Below are 20,517 nucleotides of genomic sequence, written 5' to 3' on the forward strand. Positions count from 1 at the left end.
TGTTAAGTGACACAATATCCTTCTTGATATTTTGTTTGGAAGACCTGTCCATTTTTGATAGTTGGGTGTTAAAGTCCCCTACTATAATTGTGTTGCTGTCAATGTCTTTCTTGAAGTCCTCCAAGATTTTTTAAATGTATTTGGGTGCTCCTATGTTGGGTGCATATATATTTACAGTGTTTATGTCTTCTTGGTGGATTCCTCCTTTGAGTATTATGAAGTGACCTTCTGGGTCTCTCTTTACGGCCCTTGTTTGGAAGTCTATTTTGTCTGATATGAGTATTGCTACCCCTGCTTTTTTTTCCTGTCCGTTTGCTTGGAAAATTTGTTTCTAGTCCTTCACTTTCAATCTGTGTAGGTCTTTTGTCCTCATATGGGTCTCTTGTAGGCAGCATATGTGTGGGTCATGTTTTCTTATCCATTCAGCTATTCTATGTCTTTTGATTGGAGCATTTAATCCATTTACGTTTAAGGTTATTATCGATAGGTAGTTATTCACTGCCATTTTTTCCTACCTGTGTTCCTCTGACTTTCTCTTTTCCTTCCTTTCCTTAAAGCAGTCCCTTTAGCATCTCTTGCAGAGCTCGGTTGGTGGAGCTGTATTCTTTTAGACTTCCTTTGTCTGGGAAACTCTTTATTTGGCCTTCTAGCTTGATTGAGAGCCTGGCTGGGTAAAGTAGCCTTGGTTGTAGGCCTCTGGTTCTCATTACTTGGAATATTTTTTGCCATTCTCTTCTGGCTTGGAGCGTTTCCATTGAGAAGTCAGTTGCTAACCTTACTGGGGCTCCCTTGTATGTTACTTCCTTTTCTCCCTTGCTGCTTTTAAGATCCTCTCTTTGTCTTGGAAATTTGCCATTTTAATTATGATGTGTCTTGCAGTGGGCCTCTTTGGGTTCCTCTTGCTTGGGACTCTCTGTGTTTCCTGGATTTGGGTGACTTTTCCTCTCATCAGATTAGGGAAATTTTCCATCATTACTTTTTCAAACAGTTTTTCTATCCCTTGCTCTTCTTCTTCTCCTTCTGGTATTCCTATTATACGGATATTGTTACGTTTCATATTGTCCTGCATTTTCCTTAATCCCTCTTCATTCTTTCTGAGCCTCTTTTCCTTTTCTTGCTCTTTCTGGGTGTTTTTTTCTACTTTGTCCTCCAGCTCACTGATCCGATCCTCTGCTTCTTCAAGTCTGCTTTTCATTCCTTCTACTGTGTTCTTCAATTCAGAAATTGTATTCTTCATTTCCTCTTGGCCCTTGTTGATAGTTTCTATTTCCTTTTTCATGTTGATATAGTTTGCAGTGAGTTCATTGTAGTTTCCCTGTTGTTTCTGGTAGTTCTCTTTGAGCTCAGAGAGCTCAGTGAGCTTCCTGATGACCATTGCTTTGAACTCAGTATCCGATAGTTGACTTGCCTCTTTTTCAGTTAGCATTCTTTCTGAGGCTTCCTCCTTTCTTCCTTTCCTTTTGGGAATTGTTTCTTTGTCTTCCCATTGTTTGTGAGAGTCTTCTTGTTAGCCTCAGCTTCTTCAATTGCTCTATTCTGACTCCCTGGGTTTATGGTATGAACTTCTGTGGTAGAATGCCCATGGGATTCAGTGCTTCTGTCTCCTTAATGTCCTGTGCTCACTGGTCTTGAGCTGACGTTTATGGGTGTAACACGGTCTAACTCTGGTCTTTTCAGCACTCCAGGTTTTGTTGTCTCACCTGTGGGAAAAAGAGCAAGGGGGGAAGATAATAAAAGAAGGTATGGAGGGAACAAGGAAATAGAAAAGGAAAGGACGGAAGGGAGTAGGAATAAAGAAAATTGGTGGCGAGATAAGAAGGAATTTTAACAAAAATTAAAACAGGAATAAATAAAAGAAGGCAGGAAGAAGGCATAAAAAAGGTAAAGGATGGGAGGAAGAAGGAATGAAAAAAAAAAAGAAAGGAAGAAGGGATTCAGGGGGAAAGGAAGAAAGGGGAAAAAAAAAATCTTCTGCTGGCTTTAAACCTGTCAGGTTAGTTCTGCTGGTCGTCCTGTCTGTGGAACGGGAGGCGGTGGTTGGAAGGATTGGTTTCACTTTTCTCCCTTCCTGGGCCACACTCTTCGCTGTTGTTCAGCCTGCAGTCCAGTTCCTCATGGTCCTTCTGCTCCCCAGTAGGCCTTTAGTTCACCAGTTGTGCTCCTTGAATTGCACCTAATTGGTGCAATTCACACTCTACCTCTTGCTCTTTGCTGTCTTAGATGCTAGGGGCTCTGGGTGCTGCTATGGGGTAGTTCAGCCCCCTACTGGGTTGAGTCTTTCCGGGGAATGCAGTCTCCCCTAGCCCCTCAGCTCCCCTCTGCTGGGTGGTCTGCCTTTGTCCTAGAGAAGTAGTAGGCCCTGCAGGGCTCTATGCACAGGTGTTAGGTAAGCATGGTAGGTGTGGTCCCTGGCAGGCAGCCAGGCCATTGATAGCCAATCCAGCCGTTTTGGGCTTGGGTCACGTGCACCGGGATGATCCAGCCTGGGCTTGAGTCTCTTGGGTGGGCGGGGCAGCTTTGGGACTGAGTAACGTGGCACTCGGGTCCCCTGTTTTGGGCCTGTGGGTGGAGCAGCTAGCCTCTGCTCCTGATGCTCTCCCACCTGAAGTTTCCGGTGTGGCTGCCCCGCCGGGATTTCATGTGTGGGCCGCCAGTTCGCTAATCTGCCTGGGCACAACGGGGCTTCAGGTGAGTGCCGGGGCTGCTTATCCTGCAATCACAGTCCAGGGGCAGAGGGGGGAGGGGCGCCAGGGGCCACGGCTGCTGCCGCTGCGGAGAGTTCTCTAACTAGCCCCTGAGTGCCTCTATTTTCTTTTTCTTTTTTAGAAATTCTTCCTATTCAAGCCCCCCTGGTCCAAACAAGCACCTGGCTGCTCACAGTTCAGCCTGGCCCTCTCCCAAGTCTCCTGCAGCAGCCCCTGCGCTTGGGCTGGGGCTTCTGCCACCCTTGTCCCCGCACATGGGTTCTGGGTCCCGGGGACCTTATTGTCCTTAAGCACTCTTCTTACCGTCAGATCTTTCAGTGTCCTTATCTTTGGTCTCTGATCTTCATGTATGCTGGAATAATGTTGGCTGTTCGCTCTGCTCCTCAGATCAGCTAGGTATTTCCCTGGCGTTGAGGGGAAGTGGACTCCGCTCCCACCTATGTCGCCACCATCTTCCCCTCCAGGAATTTGTTTAAAAAAAAAAAAGGCTATTGGTGGCTATTTAGGGAACTCTCCCACAGCAGCAACCTCCGCCTCCCTGGCTGCACCCCAGGAGCCTCTGCAGCCTCGGTTGTGGGCTACCCCTTTGCCATGACCCTGGTTGTGCTCCTGCCTTCCCCCGGCCACATCAGCAGCGGTGGCCCTCCAGCATCCCCTTAGCCCCAGCAGCGTGAGTCTGACCCAACCACTACAGCGGCTGTGACCCTTATCCCTGCTGCTGCTGCCTAGGCTGCAGCAGAGGCCCTGCACCCACTCATGCCACCCATGTGGTTTGCGCCCCCACCCACTGCCACAGTCATGGCAGCGTACCAGCTCTTTGGGCAGGACTGGCTGGCTAAGATGAAGGCAGAGGCACCCCACACAGATGATAACACCAGGGTTCAGGGAGTTAGCAGTCCCCAGAAAGACAACTCAGTGGGGGAGACGAATTACCCTGAATAGACTTTGAGAGTGCCTATCACCTAGGACAGCAAAGAGCGAGAAAGTGGTATATGAGTTGCCACTAATTGGTGCACCTCAAGAATAGCACAACTGGTGGACTGAAAGCACCAGCCTGGCACAGATGGGAAGTAGAGGCCCAACAGTGAACTGAGGAACTAGGCTGGAGGATGGGCAACTGTGAATATTGCAGCCCAGACCTGGGCCCAATCCTCACAAAACTATAGGAAGGGAAAAAGCAAAACCCAAACCCCTCAGCCTGTGGCAGCCAGGAAGACAAGCAAAATTCCATTGGCCAATTTAAAGTGAGCAGAACGCCTTTCTTTCTTTCTTTCTTTCTTTCTTTCTTTCTTTCTTTCTTTCTTTCTTTCTTTCTTCCTTCCTTCCTTCCTTCCTTCCTTCCTTCCTTCCTTCCTTCCTTCCTTCTTTCCTCCCTTCCTTCCTTCCTTCATTTCTTTTTCTTTCTTCTTTCTTTCTCTTTTTTCTTTCTTCTTTTCTTTCTTCCTCCCTCCTTTTTCCTTCCTTCCTTCCTCTCTTCCCTCCTTCCTTCCTTCCTTCCTTCCTTCCTTCCCCACAAGTGAGACAATAAGACCTAGAGTTGTGAAAGGACTGGGGTCAGGCCCAGAGAGGGATCATCCCAACAACTGAGAAACAGACAAATTTCTCTTTGCTATTCCAGAGAACTTGCAATTTATTGTTCATTTATATAATTATTATTTTTCATTATTTTTACTTCTTTTTTATTAGTATTCTTTATTTCTCTTCTTTCTGTTTATTTTTCATCATTTTGTTTGCTAAATTGCATGGTTTGACTGTTTTTTCTTGTTGTTTCTCTCATAGTGTATTTTTAATTTTCCTACTTTCAGTTCACTTGTGTTCCAATAGCACATTACTCTAGGTCATGTACTTTCTATTCTTGTTATGCAGATCATACAGATTTTGTCACACTATTGTTGTTCCATTACTATTTTAAATAATTGTTGTTCCATACAATTGTAAATACTACACAGCACTCCCCCCTCACACACACACAGATCTTAGCCCATTTCACTATCTTCTGGACCTGTATTATTGTCGTGGTTAACTCTATTATTTCACACACTACACCTATTTTCTATCCTTTACTCTCACTATATCTCCTAATCTGACCTCCCACAAGCTCACTGTTTTCTGGATTCAACTCACAATCCTTCACCCCACTAACAAGAGTCTTATCTTTTTTTTATCTTTTCTACAAAGTGGCTACTTGGGTGAACTATCACAGTTAACACTATACTATCCAAAAGAATCCTATCTCTTCTTTGTGTGTTGTTTTTTAAATCCCATAGAACACACTCTTGCTGTCTTAATCCATTTTGCCTTCCCCCTCCAACTGATCACATACAAGAATACCTGAGAGTTATGAACAACAGTGTACCTGCTGGAAGAGAGAATCCACCAACAAAGGAACCACGAACAAATAATAAAGGAAGATGATGAAGGAGTGAGTGGAAGCCACATACACCTCCACCCAGGACTAATCTGTAAGTAAAACTAAATGGTGGAGGTATTACCCACAACAAAGAACTGAACAATAGCAAAAGAGAAGCCTCAAAACCTTGGACATACAGAAAAAACAGCTTTGACAAAACCTGTCTGTACCTGCGCAACAGCATACAATATGTAGTGGGTGGAGTGAACCTCAAGTTAACAAGCTGGAGGTAAGGACACACCAAAGAAAGGCCCAACAACAATCAAAACACAAATACATCCAGAGAGACAACATAAATGACAGCCCAAGAGCAGTAAGTTCAGGAGATCAAGGAGACTGCACCACTGAACTTCAAAGGTCTCTTACCATGGAAGTTCACACCACAAACCTAAGGACTTAGAACAGATCAGTTGAAGAAGCAGAGGCTAACAGGAAGTTTTGAAAACAATGAAGAAGCAAAGAAACAAAACCCACATGAGAGGAAAGGAAGAAACCTCAGAAAGAATACTAAATGAAACAGAGGCAAGTCAACTATGAGATACTGAGTTCAAATCAATGGTTGTCAGGAAGCTCAATGAGCTCACTGAGAATTCCCAGAAACTACAGGGAAACTACAATGAAGTGACTGCAAACTACATGAACATGAAAAAGGAAATAGAAACTATCAACAAGGGCCAAGAGGAAATGAAGAATACAATTTCTGAATTGAAGAACACAGGAGAATGAATGAAAAGCAGGTGAGAGGAAGCAGAGGATCAAATCAGAAAGCTGGAGAACAAGGTAGAAAAAAACACCCAGAAAGAGCAAGAAAGGGAAAAGAGGCTCAGAAAGAATGAAGAGGTGTTAAGGGAGCTACAGGACAACATGAAATGTAATAAAATCCATATAAAAGGGATTACATAAGGAGAAGAAGAGCAAGGGGTAGAAAACCTGTTTGAAAAAGTATTGATGGAAAACTTCCCCAATTTGATGAGAGAAAATGCCACATAAGGCCAGGAAACACAGAGAGTCCCAAGCAAGAGGAACCCAAAGAGGCCCACTTCAAGACACATCATAATTAAAATGGCAAAATTCCAAGACAAAGTGAGGATCTTAAAGGCAGCAAGGGAGAAACAGGAAGTAACATACCAGGAAGCCCAATAAGACGAGCAGCTGACTTTTGAATGGAAACTCTCCAAGCCATAACTGAATGACAAGGAGTATTTCAGGTAATGAAAAACAAAGGCATGCAACCAAAACTACTCTATCCAGCAAGGCTCTCAATTAAAATGGAAGGTGAAATAAGGAGCTTCTTAGACAAAAGAGGCCACAAAGAATGCACCTCCTCCAAACCAGCACTGCAAGAGATGATAAAGGGTCTTTTTAAGACAAGGTAAAAAAGAGTGAGAGAGAGGAACATAGGTACGAAGGAAGTAAAAGGGCAATGAATAAGTACCTATCAATAATAACCTTAAACACAAATGGATTAAATGCTCCAATCAAAAGACATAGACACTTGAATGTATAACAAATCATGACCCACACATATGCTGCCTAAAAGACCCATCTCAGAACAAAACACCTACACAGAATGAAAATGAAGGGTTGGAAAAAAGTATTCCAAGCAAATGGACAGGAAAAAAAAAAAAAGCTGGGATAGCAATGCTTATATCAGACAAATTAGATTTCAAAACAAGGGCCATAAAAAGATACCCAGAAGATCACTTCATAATACTCAAGGGAAGAATCCATCAAGAAGACATAAACATTGTAAATACATATGCACCCAACATAGGAGCAACCAAATATATAAGGAAAATCTTGGAAGACTTAAAGAGATATAGACAGCAACACAAGTATAATAGGGGATTTTAACACCCCACTGACAAAAATGGATGGATCTTCCAAACAATATATGAAGAAAGCTATTGAGGCATTAAAAAAAAAATTCCCTAGATCAATTGGACTTAACTGATGTATGTAGAGCCTTTCATCCCAAAGAAGAAAAATACACATTCTTTCCAAATGCACATGGAACATTTTCAAAGATAGACAGCATGATTGCACACAAAACAAGCCTCAATGAGTTCAAGAAAACTGAAATCATATCAAGCATTGTCTCTGACCACAAGGGACTGAAACTGAAACCCAACCTCAAGGAAAAAACTAAAAAAACTTCCAATTCATGGAGATTGAATAGCATGATATGAAATAATGAATGGGTCAAGAATGAGATCGAGGAAGAAATTAAAAAAACTTTCTGAAAACAAATGAAACTGAACTCACAATAATCCAAAATTTATGGGACACAGCAAAGAGTGTACTGAGAGGGAAGTTCATAGCAATATAGGCCTACCTAAAAATGATGGAAATATTTCAAATAAACAACCTAACCCTATACACACATGAACTGGAGGAACAAAAACAAAGACAGCTCAGAGCAAGTAGAAGGAAGGAAATGCCAAGATCAGAGTACAATTAAATGACTTAGAGACAAAAAACACATTTCTAAGGATCAATAAATACAGGATCTGGTTCTTTGAAAATGTAAACAAAATTGACAAGCTATTCAGCAGACTCATCAATAAAAAAAGAGAGAGGGCCCAAATAAACACAATCAGAAATAAAAGAGGAGAGACTACAATTGATACCACAGGAAAACACAGGATATTAAGAAATTACTACAAAGAACTATATGCCAATGAATTTGAAAACCTAGGTGAAATGGACAAATTCATAGAGAAAGATAATCTTCCAAAACTGAAACATGGAGAAGCAGAAAGCCTGAACAGACCAATAACAGCTGGTGAAATTGAAGCAGTAACCAAAAAATTCCCAACACAAAAAAGCCCTGGACCACATGGTTTGACAGGAAAATTTTACAAAGCATTGAAGGAAGAGCTAACCACTATCTTTCACAAACTATTCCAAATAATCCAAGAAGATGGAAGTCTCCCAAACTCTTTTTATGAAGCCAGCATCATCCTAATCCCAAACCAGACAAAGACACAAGAAAGAAAGAAAACTAGAGGCCAATATCGCTGATGAAAATAAACACTAAAATCCTCAACATAATATTGGAAAACCGCATCCAGCAATATGTTAAAAAGAACATACACCATGAGAAGTGGGATTCATCCCAGGGATGCAAGGATGGTACAATATTTACAGATCAATAAATGTAATACACCACATACACAAAAGGAGAGACAAAAATCACATGACCATGTTAATAGAAGCAGAAAAAGCATCTGATAAATTGTAGCCTGCATTTATGATAAAAACACTCAGCAAAGTGAGAAGAGAGGGAGCATTCCTCAACATAATAAAGGCCATATACAAGACACCTACATCCAACATCATACTCAATGGACAAAAACTAAAAGCTTTCCACTAAGATCAGGAACAAGACAAGGATGTCCACTTTCACCACTCTGATTCAACCTAGTATTGGAATTCCTAGTCACGGCAATCAGACAAGAAAAAGAAATAAAAGGCATTCAAATTGCAAAGGAGGAAATGAAACTGTCACTGTTTGCAGATGACATGATAGTGTACATAGAAAATCTTATAGACTCCACCAAAAAAAAAAACCTACTGCACCCAATAAGTGAATTTGTCAAAACAGTGGGATACACAGTCAATATTCAGAAGTCAAAGGCATTTTTGTACACCAACAATGAAATATCAGAAACAGAAATGAGGAACAAAATCCCATTTGATATAGCAACAAGAAAAACAAAGTACCTAGGAATAAACCTAACCAAGGAGGTCAAAGACAGGTACTCAAAAAACTATGCAACATTGAAGAAGGAAATTAAAGAAGACACAAACAAATGGAAACATATTCTGCATTCATGGAGTGGAAGAATTAACATGAAAATTTCTATACTATCCAAAGCAAGTTATAGTTCAACACAATCCCTATTAAAGTACCAATGACATATTTCACAGATATAGAACAAACATTTCAGATATTTAAATGGAACCATAAATGACCTCAAATAGCTGCAGTAATTTTGAGAAAGAACAAAGTAGGAGGGATCACAATACCTGATATCAAATTGTATTACAAGGCCAGTGTAATCAAAAAAACCTGCTACTGGTGTAAGAACAGACACTTAGACCAATGAAACTCAAATAAACCCAAATCTCTATGGTCAATTAATATTTGACAAAGAGGCAGAAGCATAAAATGGAGTAACAATAGCCTCTTCAACAAATGGTGTTGGGAGATCTGGAGAGCTACATGCAAAAAAAAAAAAAGAGAGAGAGAGAGAGAGAAGAAAGAAAGAAAATCAATCACCAACCTACTCCATACACAAAAATAAATTCCAGGAAAACAAAAGAATTAAATATATATAGATGGCGGTGAGATAGGTGGGAGCGGAGTCCACTTCCCCTCAGCACCAGTGAAACACCTAGCTGATCTGAGGAACAGAGCAAACAGCCAACAGTATTCCAGCATATATGAAGATCAGAGACCAAAGATAGAGGACATTCAAAGACGGTAAGAAGAGTGCTTTAGGACAATAAGGTCCCTGGGACCAGCCCAGGGACCAGGGCAGCTGAAGCCCCGGGCCGGGTGCAGGGTCTGCTGCAGGATTCTTGGGAGAGAGCCAGGCTGGGCTGTGTGAGAGGCCAGGTGCTTGTTTGGACCAGGGGGACTTGAATAGGAAGAATGTCTTGAAAAGAAAAAGAGAAAATAGAGGCACTCAGCGGCTAGTTAGAGAACTCTCCACAGCAGCCAAGGCCTCTTGTGTCCCAACCCCCTCAACCCATGGACTGTGAACATTGGATAAGCAGCCCCAGCACACACCTGAAGCCTGGTTGGAGCGCACCCAGATAAGTGGACTGGGTACCCACGAATGAAACCCCGGGTGGGCGTGCACCCTGATAAGCGACCCGGCTGCCTGCGCGGACAGATCCTCAGCACCTGGGTGGGCATGCACCTTGATCAGCACCCTGGGCGCCCACACCTGAAATCTTGGGTGGGTGAGCACCCAAATCAGTGTCTGGCTGCCCCATACACAGGCCCAAAGCCAGGGATCAACCCGGAACCCAATCAAGGGCCTGGTTGCCTGTGGGGGACCACACCTTAAAGCACCAGTTCTGAACAACTCCCACCCAGCCCCTCAGCACAGAGCCCTGCAGGGCCTTCTGGCTCTCTAGGAGGAAGGCAGAACGCCCAGCAGAGGGGAGCTGCAGGGCTAGGAGACACTGCAGTCCCCAGAAAGACTTGACCCAGTAGGGGGCTGAACTACTCTGTAGGAGCACCTAGAGCCCCTAGCATCTGAGACAGCAAAGAACAACAAGGTGGAGTATGAGTTGCCCCTAATTGGTGCAACTCAAGGACAGCACAGCTGGTGAACTAAAGGCCTAGTGGGGAGCAGAAGGACCCTGAGGAACTGGACTGCAGGCTGAACAACAGTGAAGAGTGTGGCTCAGGAACAGAGAAAAGTGAACCCAAACCCTCCAACCACCACCTCCCATTCCACGGACAGGAAGACCAGCTGAACTAACCTGACAGGTTTAAAGCCAGCAGAAGACTTTTTTTTTTCTTTTGACTCTTTCTCTCTGTTTTTTTCTCCTTTCCCCCTGAATTCCTTCTTCCTTTCTGTCCTTTCTTTTCTTATTCCACCTTCCTTCCATACTTTGCCATTTTTATTCCTTCTTCCTGCCTTCTTTTATTTATTTTTTTGTTTAAATTTTTGTTAAAATTCCTTCTTCTTATCTTTCCTCTGATCTTTTTTATTTTTTCTTCCGTCCTTCCTTCCATTCATTTTCTATTATCTTTTTCCCTCCTATTCTTCTCCTTTTATTTTTTTGCCTGCTTTCTCCTTTTCCGACAGATAAGACAATAAAACCTAGAGCACTGAAAAGACCAGACACAGACCGTGTTGGACCCATAAATGTCATCACAAGACCAGTGATGCAGTAGATTAAAGAGATGGCATGACTGAAACCAATTGACATTCTACCATACAAGTTCATAGCATAAACCAAAGGAGTCAGAACAGACCAATTTAAGAAGCAGAGGCTAAAATGAAGAGTATCACAAACAATGGGAAGACAAAGAAACAATCCCCAAATGAAAGGAAAGGAGGAAGCCTCAGAAAAAATGCAAAATGAAATAAGGGCAAGTCAACTACCAGATACTGAGTTCAAAGCAATGGTTATCAGGAAGCTCACTGAGCTCACAGAGAATAACAAGGAACTACAGGAAAACTACAATGAACTCACTGCAAACTATATCAATATGAAAAAGGAAATAGAAACTATCAACAAGAGCCAAGAGGAAATGAAGAATACAATTTCTGAACTGAAGAACATACTAGAAGGAATCAAAAGCAAATGTGATGAAGCAGAGGATCGGATCAGCAAGCTGGAAGACAAAGTAGAAAAAAAGACACAGAAATGGCAAGAAAAGGAAAAGAGGCTCAGAAAGAATGAAGAGAGATTAAGGGAAATGCAGGACAACATGAAACGTAACAATATCCGTATAATAGGAATACCAGAAGGAGAAGAAGAAGAGCAAGGGATAGAAAACCTGTTGGAAAAAGTAATGATGGAAAATTTCCCTAATCTGAGGAGAGAAAAAGTCACCCAAATCTAGGAAACACAGGGAGTCCAAATCAAGAGGACCCCAAAAAGGCCCACATCAAAACACATCATAATTCAAATGGCAAAATTCCAAGACAAAGAGAGAATGTAAAAGGCAGCAAGGGAGAAAAAGGAAGTAACATACAAGGGAGCCCCAATAAGGTTAGCAAATGACTTCTCAATGGAAACGCTCCAAGCCAGAAGAGAATGGCAAAAAAATATTCCAAGTAATGAGAAACAGGGGCCTGCAAAGAAGACTAGTTTACCCAACAAGGCTAGCAATCAAGATAGAAGGCCAAATAAGGGGTTTCCCAAACAAATGAAGTCTAAAAGAATACAGCTCCACCAAACGAGCTCTGCAAGAGATGCTAAAGGGACTGCTTTAAGGAAAGGAGGAAAAAGAGAAAGAGAGAGGAACACAGGCAGGAAAAAAAGGCAATGAATAACTACCTATCGATAATAACCTTAAACGTAAATGGATTAAATGCTCCAATCAAAAGACATAGAATAGCTGAATAGATAAGAAAACATGACCCACACATATGCTGCCTACAAGAGACCCATCTGAGGACAAAAGACCTACACAGACTGAAAATCAAGGGCTGGATACAACATTTTAACCACATTGACAGGAAAAAAAAAGGGGTAGAAATACTCATATCAGACAAAATAGACTTCCAAAGAAGGGCCATAAAGAGAGACCCAGAAGGTCACTTCATAACACTCAAAGGAAGAATCCACCAAGAAGACATAAACATTGTAAATATATATGCACCCAACATAGGAGCACCCAAATACATAAAGAAAATCTTGGAGGATTTCAAGAAAGATATTGACAGCAACACAATTATAGTAGGGGAATTTAACACCCCACTATCAAAAATGGACAGGTCTTCCAAACAAAATATCAACAAGGATATTGTGTTACTTAACAATACCCTAGATGAAATGGACTTAACTGATATGTATAAAGCTTTTCATCCCAAAGAAGCAAAATACACATTCTTTTCAAGTGTACATGGAACTTTTTCAAAGATAGACCACATGATAGCACAGAAAGCAACCCTCAAAAAATTTAATAAAATTTAAATCATATCAAGCATTTTCTCTGACCAAAAGGGACTGAAATTAGAAACCAACCCCTAAGGGAAAAACACAAAACACTCAAAAACATGGACACAGAATAGTGTGCTCTGAAACAATGAATGGGTCAAGAACGAGATTAGGGAAGAAAGTAAAAACTTTCTGGAAACAAATGAAAATGAACTTACAACAAACCAAAACCTATGGGACACAGCAAAAGCAGTCCTGAGAGGGAAGTTCATAGCAATATAGGCCTATCTTAAAAAGATAGAAACATTTCAAACAAACAACCTAACCCTACGACTACAAGAACGGGAGGAACAACAAAAAAGACAGCCCAGAGTAAGCAGAAGGAAGCAAATAACCAAGATCAGAGCAGAGTTAAACGACATAGAGACTAAAAGCACAATACTAAAGATCAATGAATCCAGGAGCTGATTCTTGTAAAAGATAAAAAAAATCGAGAAGCCTTTAAGTAGGCTCATCAAGAAAAAAATAGAGAGGATCCAAATAAACACAATTAGAAATGAAAGAGGAGAGATTACAACTGATACCACAGATAGAAAGGATTGTAAGAAATTACTATGAAGAATGGTATGCCAAGAAATTTGAAAACCTAGGTGAAATGGACACATTTCCCGATAAATATAATCTTCCAAAACTGAATGAAGGAGAAGCAGAAAACCTGAAGAGACCAATAACAGCAGACGAAATTGAAGCAGTAATCAAAACAACTTCCAACACACAAAAGCTTTAGACCAGATGGTTTCACAGGAGAATTCTACAAAGCATTTAAGGAGGAGCTAACCCTATCCTTCACAGACTAATTGAAATATTCCATACTGATGGAAGACTCCCTAACTATTTTTATGAAGCCAGCATCATCCTAATCCCAAAACCAGATAAAGACACAACGAAGAAAGAAAACTTCAGGCTAATATCGCTGATGAACATAGATGCTAAAATTCTCAACAAAATATTGGCAAACCGCATCCAGTAATACATTAAAAATATCACACACCATAACCGAGTGGGATTCATCCAAGGGATGCCAGGATGGTTTAATATTCGCAAATCAGTAAACATAATACATCACATAAACAACAGCAAATACAAAAATCACATGATCACATCAATAGATGCAGAAAAAGCATTTGATAAAATACAGCTCCCATTCATGATAAAAACATTCAGCAGTGGGGGTAGAGAGAGCAGTCCTCAACATAATAAAGGCCATATATGAGAGACCTACAGCCAACATCATACTCAATGGACAAAAACTTAGAACTTTCCCACTATGATGTAGAAAAAGACAAGGATGCCCTCTCTCACCACCCCTATTCAACATAGTATTGGAAGTCCTAGCCCCAGTAATCAGACAAGAAAAAGAAATCAAAGGCATCTAAATTGGAAAGGAGGAAATGAAACTGTCACTGTTTGCAGATGACATGATAATGTACATGGAAAATCCTATAGACTCCACCAAAAAATTACTCGACCTAATAAATGAATTTGGCAAAACAGCTGGATACAGAGTCAATACTCAGAAATCATAGGCATTACTGTATACCAACAACGAAACTGCAGAAACAGAAATCAGAAAAAAGATCCCATTTGATAAAGTGACAAGAAAAATAAAGTACCTAGGAATCAACCTAACGAAGGAGGAAAAAGACCTGTACTCAGAAAATTACAACACTGAAGAGAAATTAAGGAAGACACAAACAAATGGAAGCATGTACCATGCTCATGGAGTGGAAGAATTAACATCATCAAAATGGCCATACTACCCAAAGCAATTTATAGATTAAATGCAATCCCTATTTTAATTGCCTATTATTCCTATTTGAGTACTCATGGCATATTTCATAGATACAGATCAAACATTTCAGAAATTTATATGGGACAATAAACGACCCTGCATAGCTGCAGGAAATTTGAGAAAGAAGAACAAAGCAGGAGGGATCACAATACCTGATATCAAACTGTATTACAAGGCCACTGTAATCAAAATAGCCTGGTACTGGCATAAAAACAGGCACATAGACCAATGGAACAGAACAGAGAGCCCAGAAATAAACTCAGGTCTTTACAGTCAATTAATATTTGACAAAGGAGGCAGGAGCATAAAATGGAGCAAAAACAGTCTCTTCAAAAGATGGTGTTGGGATATCTGGACAGCTACGTGCAAAAAAATGAAACTCAATCACCAACTTACGCCATACACAAAAAGACATTCAAGATGGTTAAGAGACTTTAATATAAGTCGTAACACCATAAAAGTCCTAGAGGCAAACATTGGCAGGAAAATCTCAGACATTCCAAGCAGCAACACCCTCACAGACATGTCCCCTAAAGCAAGGGACATAAAGGAAAGAATAACAAATGGGACCTCATCAAAATAAAAAGTTTCTGCATGCCTAAAGAAAACAGCATTAAAATAAAAAGAGAACCAACCATAACGGAACACATATTCGCTAATGATACATCAGACAAGGGCCTGATCTCCAAAATATATAAAGGACTCACACAACTCCACTCCAGGAAGACAAACAACCCAATTAAAAGATGGGCAAGGGAATTGTACAGTCACTTCTCCAGGAAAGACATACAGAGGGCCCAGAGAGATATGAAAAGATGCTCCGCATCACTAGCCATCAGAGAGATGCAAATTAAAACCACAATGTGGTACCATCTCACACTGGTTAGAGTGGCCAACCTAAACAAATCAGCAAATAAATTTTGGAGAGGATGTGGAGAAAAGGGAACCGTAGTGCACTGTTGGTGGGGTGGCAATGCAGACTGGTGAGGCCACTGTGCAAAACACTATGGAATTTCCTCAGAAATCTAAAAGTGGAACTGTTGTTTGACCCAGCAATTCCACTTTTCGGACTATACCCCAAGAGCCCTGAAACACCAATTCAAAAAATCTATGCACCCCAATGTTCATAGCAGCACAATTTACAATAGCCAAGTACTGGAAGCAACCTAAGTGCCCATCAGCAAATGAGTGGTTCAAAAAACTATGGTACCTTTACACAATGGAATTCTATGTAGCAGAGAGAAAGAAGGAGCTTATACCCTTTGCAACAGCATGGATGGAACTGGAGAGCATTATGTTAAGTGAAATAAGCCAGATGGTGAGGGACAAATACCATATGATCTCACCCTTAACTGGAACATATTCAACAAAAGAAAAAGCAAACAAAATATAACCAGAGACATTGAAGTTAAGAACAATCTAACAATAGTCAGTGGGGAGTGGGGAGGGGAGAGTTAGGAGAGGGGATTACAGGAACTACTATAAGGGACACATGGACAAAATCAAGGGGGAGGGTGGAGGTGTGGGAGGGAGGTGGGTTCAGCTGTGGTGGGGTGGAGGGATGGGGAGAAAAGGCATACAACTGCAATTGAATAACAATAAAAATTAAAAAAAGAATTAAATATAAGTCGTGACACCATAACAGTCCTAAGGAAAACATTAGCAAAAAAATCTGAGATATTCCTATCTCAAAAAAAGACACAGTAATATCTTCACTTATATGTTCTCTAGAGCAAGGACATAAAGGAATGTATAAATAAATGGGACCTCATCAAATTAAAAAACTTCTGCATAGCTAAAGAAAACAGCATTAAAATGAAAAAAATAACCAAGTATATGGGAAAACATACTTGCGTATGATACCTCAGACAAGGGCCAGATCTCCAAAATATATAAAGAACTCACATTACTCCCTTCAAGGAAGACAATCCAATTAAAAAATAGGCAAAGGACCTGAACAGACACTTCTTCATTTAGGACATACAGAGGGCCCAGAGAGTTATGAAAATATGCTCAGCATCACTAGCCATCAGAGAGATTCAAATTAAAACCACAAGGAGATACCACTTCACACCAGTAAGAAACAGATGAAGAAAAAAGTAGTGTTGGAAAGGATGTGGAAAATGGGAATCCTAGTGCACTTTTGGTGGGAATGCAGAATGGTGCAGCCACTGTGGAAAACCGTATGGAATTTCCTCAGAAAACTAAACATGGAACTGCCTTATGACCCGGCATTTCCACTGCTGGTATTATATCTTAAGAACCTTGAAACACCAATCCAAAAGTACCTATGCACCCTAATGTTCATAGCAGCACGATTTACTATAGCCAAGTACTGGAAGTAACCTAACTGCCCATCAGTAAATGAGTGGATAAAAAACTATGGTACATTTACACAATGGAATACCTCACAGCAGAAGGAAGGAAGGAGCTCCTAAATTTTGCGACAGCATGGATGGAACTGGAAAGTATTTTGCTAAGTGAAATAAACCAGGCAGTGAAAGGAAAATACCACATGATCTCCCCTTAAGTGGAACCTAATCAACAAAACAAATAAGTAAGCAAAATGTAACCAGAGACAGTGAAATTAAGAACAATCTCCCAGTAACCATAGAGGAGATGGGAGGTGGTAATGGGGAGAAGGGTTTTCAAGAAGAACTATAAAGGACACATGGACAAAACCAAGGTGTTGGAAGCCAGGGAGGTAATTTGGGACGGCTGGGGTGGAAGGTGGGGGATGGTGGGGTTAAATGTAGACAATTGTATTTGAACAACAATAAAATAATTTAAAAGAAAGATTTCATGTATAGAATTCTATGATACATGATCTGTATATGTGACTTTTGATCGAAGACTGAATAAAGTTGTGGTACATATATACAATGAAATACTACTCAGTCATAAGAAGAAATACTGCTGTTTGTATCAACATGGATGGACCTTGAGAATATCATGCTATGATAATTTCTAGCCAGAATTTGTGCCTTTGCCTTTCTGAAGCCAGCCATAATAACTCTAACCACACAGCAAACCCCTGTCACTCTAGCTTCCAGCAAAACCATTCGTTTTCACAGAATATGCTAGATGGCCTCTTGGTGTTTGGTCTCCATGGACAGCTTTCCCAGTGGTGCCAGGAACTCAAAGACAGTTCTGGAGGCCAAGCCAAATGCTTTCCATGGAGAGTGGTTGCTCTGTAAAAGTGTGGCCCTGGCTGCCAGCTCATATGCTCAGTGAAGAAGCCAATGGAGCACCAAAGAAATCAATGTTTATTACTGAACATTACTGGGCTAGGAAATGCTATACTCATTAGTACATGTGTCCCCACCCCTGAGAAGGAAATTGAGGGAAACTAAGTGATTAGTCCCAAGACAGATTGTTAGATGGTGATAGAACTAGGATTCAAACTCTGGTCTGACTGAAATATGTGTTCCTCCTATTACCCAAGGGTATGTGCCTCTACCACAGTACCCATGTGATGGAGAAAATAAAATGTCACTGTACCCATATCTATAGGTACTCACTGCTTTGGTCAAGCTAGGCAGGGTCTATGCCTGCTCTGCCTCTATTTTTCTTTATTTTACTTACATAAAGTTCAAGTCTCTTCAGCAAAGATTAACTAAACTAGATATCCCTCCAAATGTTTACCACAATGAGAGAGAGAGAGAAAGAGAACACACACCAAGTACCTGGTGCCTTTGCATTTACAAAGCAACTTCACACATGTTATATCAAATTCTCATGACAGTAATTAAGGGAAGACTATTATTATTAATTTTTAACTTTTGAAAAAACTTTTATTTTGAAACAAAGTCACAGAAAGTTTCAGAGACAGCTCAGAAAGGTCCCCTGTACCATGTACCCAGTTCCCCACAATGGTTACACCTTACATAGGACAATATCAAAACCAAGAAATTGACATTAGTATAAAGTATGCATATATAGTTCTATTTCAAATTGTCATGGATGGAGAATCAAACTACATAACTCAACCAAGATGGAAGAGAGAGCATGAATAGTCCTGTAATCATTTAAAAAATTGAATTCATTATTATCAATCAGGGCTTCAAACTTAAGGAAAAAGGGAGCATGGATGTTGAGTAGGCAGTTGAAGATATCTGCTATAACTCATTTTGTTTTTTCACAGGCCTATCCTCTCTTAGACTAGATGCATCCTATTGTGTAATACATATTTGCATCTGAATACACAAACATTTCAAATTTAAGATGTTCTTAATGTAACTCATCTTGCTCCCTATGTTTTTCCTTCTACTTTTATAAATTAATTTGTGGTAGCAACTTCCCTTTAATCACCTACTGTAGAAAATATTCCCTTTTTATGTCTCATGCCCAATCTGTAATAATCCCTGTGCCCAATATTCTTCTTTTACTTCTAATTTTAAACCTCATTTCTTAACTGTGTATTCTCATCTCTATAAGTCCTACTTCATTTTTGGATCTCAGCCATCATTTTTTCTCATCATATTTGAGTTGGATATGGCACTATGTGCTACCAGTATACCTGGTGCATTCTGGCAAAGGTGCTATCTCATTTTATGTCACTCATCTGTTGTTTTTCCTTTTCATCTCTGTGCCACACTGGAAAAAGAGTTGTCCTGGGCCACACATTAAATACACTGTGACATGTAATCACAAAAAACCTCTCATAATGTTTTAAGTAAATTTACGATTTTGTGTTGGGTCACATTCACAGCCATTCTGGGCTGTATGCAGCCCACGGGCCACAGGTTGGACACATCAGCTTTAGACAGTAAGTTCTAAAGCCACGAATCTCAAACTTGGGTACAAATAGAAATCATCTGGAGAGCTTTAAAAAATAGTAATGGTCTTGGTTTACCACCAGGTATTTTCTGATTTAAGTGGCATCATGTGTAGCCAGATCACTGTAATATTTTAAAATCTCCCCAGGTGATTCCTATGTACAGCCAACTTTAAGAACCACTGTTCCAAAGTTTTCAATTTTATCTGACTACCAGTTTTTTTGTTTTATTTCCAGTTCAAAACGGAGCCTAACGTATAGTAAATCTACAAATACTTACCAACTGAATAGGGCAATAAGTGAAATTTAACAGAGGGTCTATGAACCCCTCCAGATGCACAAGATAAAGAGGGGTGTGTGTCTCAACACCCCTGTGGATGCAGACAGCCCCCTAACATAGCTGGGCCATGCTCTTCTCTTCCCTGAATGTTGGCCTCAGGGACCTGCTTTCCCAGGAAGAGCCCCAGAGTGCAGCCTGGCTTGAACTCCTTCTTCCAGTCCTGGAGCAAGGCAAATCAAGTCACCAGAGCTTGGACTTGGCACAGTCAGACTTCTCCCTTCAGGACAAGAGCCAGGATGTTAGAGTCAGAGATATGAGATTGGAATCAACATTCTGCAGGCACCACTAGATGTGTTTGGAGTATGGCTGTCGTGTTGCCAACTGTGTGTGCTGGGCAGCAGAAAAAATGTCATGTTGCTGAAAACAATCAAGTCACAAACAACTGGAAAACCAGGCTCAGTTGCCCCTTGCTCAAGCCTGACTTACTCCAGGCAGATGTTCTTATTGCACCAAATCACAAAGAAAAATCTCTCAAAGATGCAGACAGGAAAGTCAGGTTATTTTCTCCCACAGAAATGAGCTTAAATGTATTTTCTGGGTGGACATAGTTGAGATCATTTGACATGGAGCCCAGAATAGCATATTTTTATGACACAAAAACTTATGTATCCACATAATCTCATTCTAAGGATATCTAAGTGTGAACATAGAGAAGTTAAATGTCCCAGGTACAGGGTCAAGTGCCTAGTTCCTGGCAGATGTGTAACAGAACTTATGATGATTGTTACAGCATGAAACAAGTAATTTCATACTGTCAGCACTTTTCAAAAAATAACCACCATTCATTTACCAATACAT

The sequence above is a fragment of the Desmodus rotundus genome, chromosome 4, assembly GCF_022682495.2.
Source record: "Desmodus rotundus isolate HL8 chromosome 4, HLdesRot8A.1, whole genome shotgun sequence".
Lineage (NCBI taxonomy): Eukaryota > Metazoa > Chordata > Mammalia > Chiroptera > Phyllostomidae > Desmodus > Desmodus rotundus.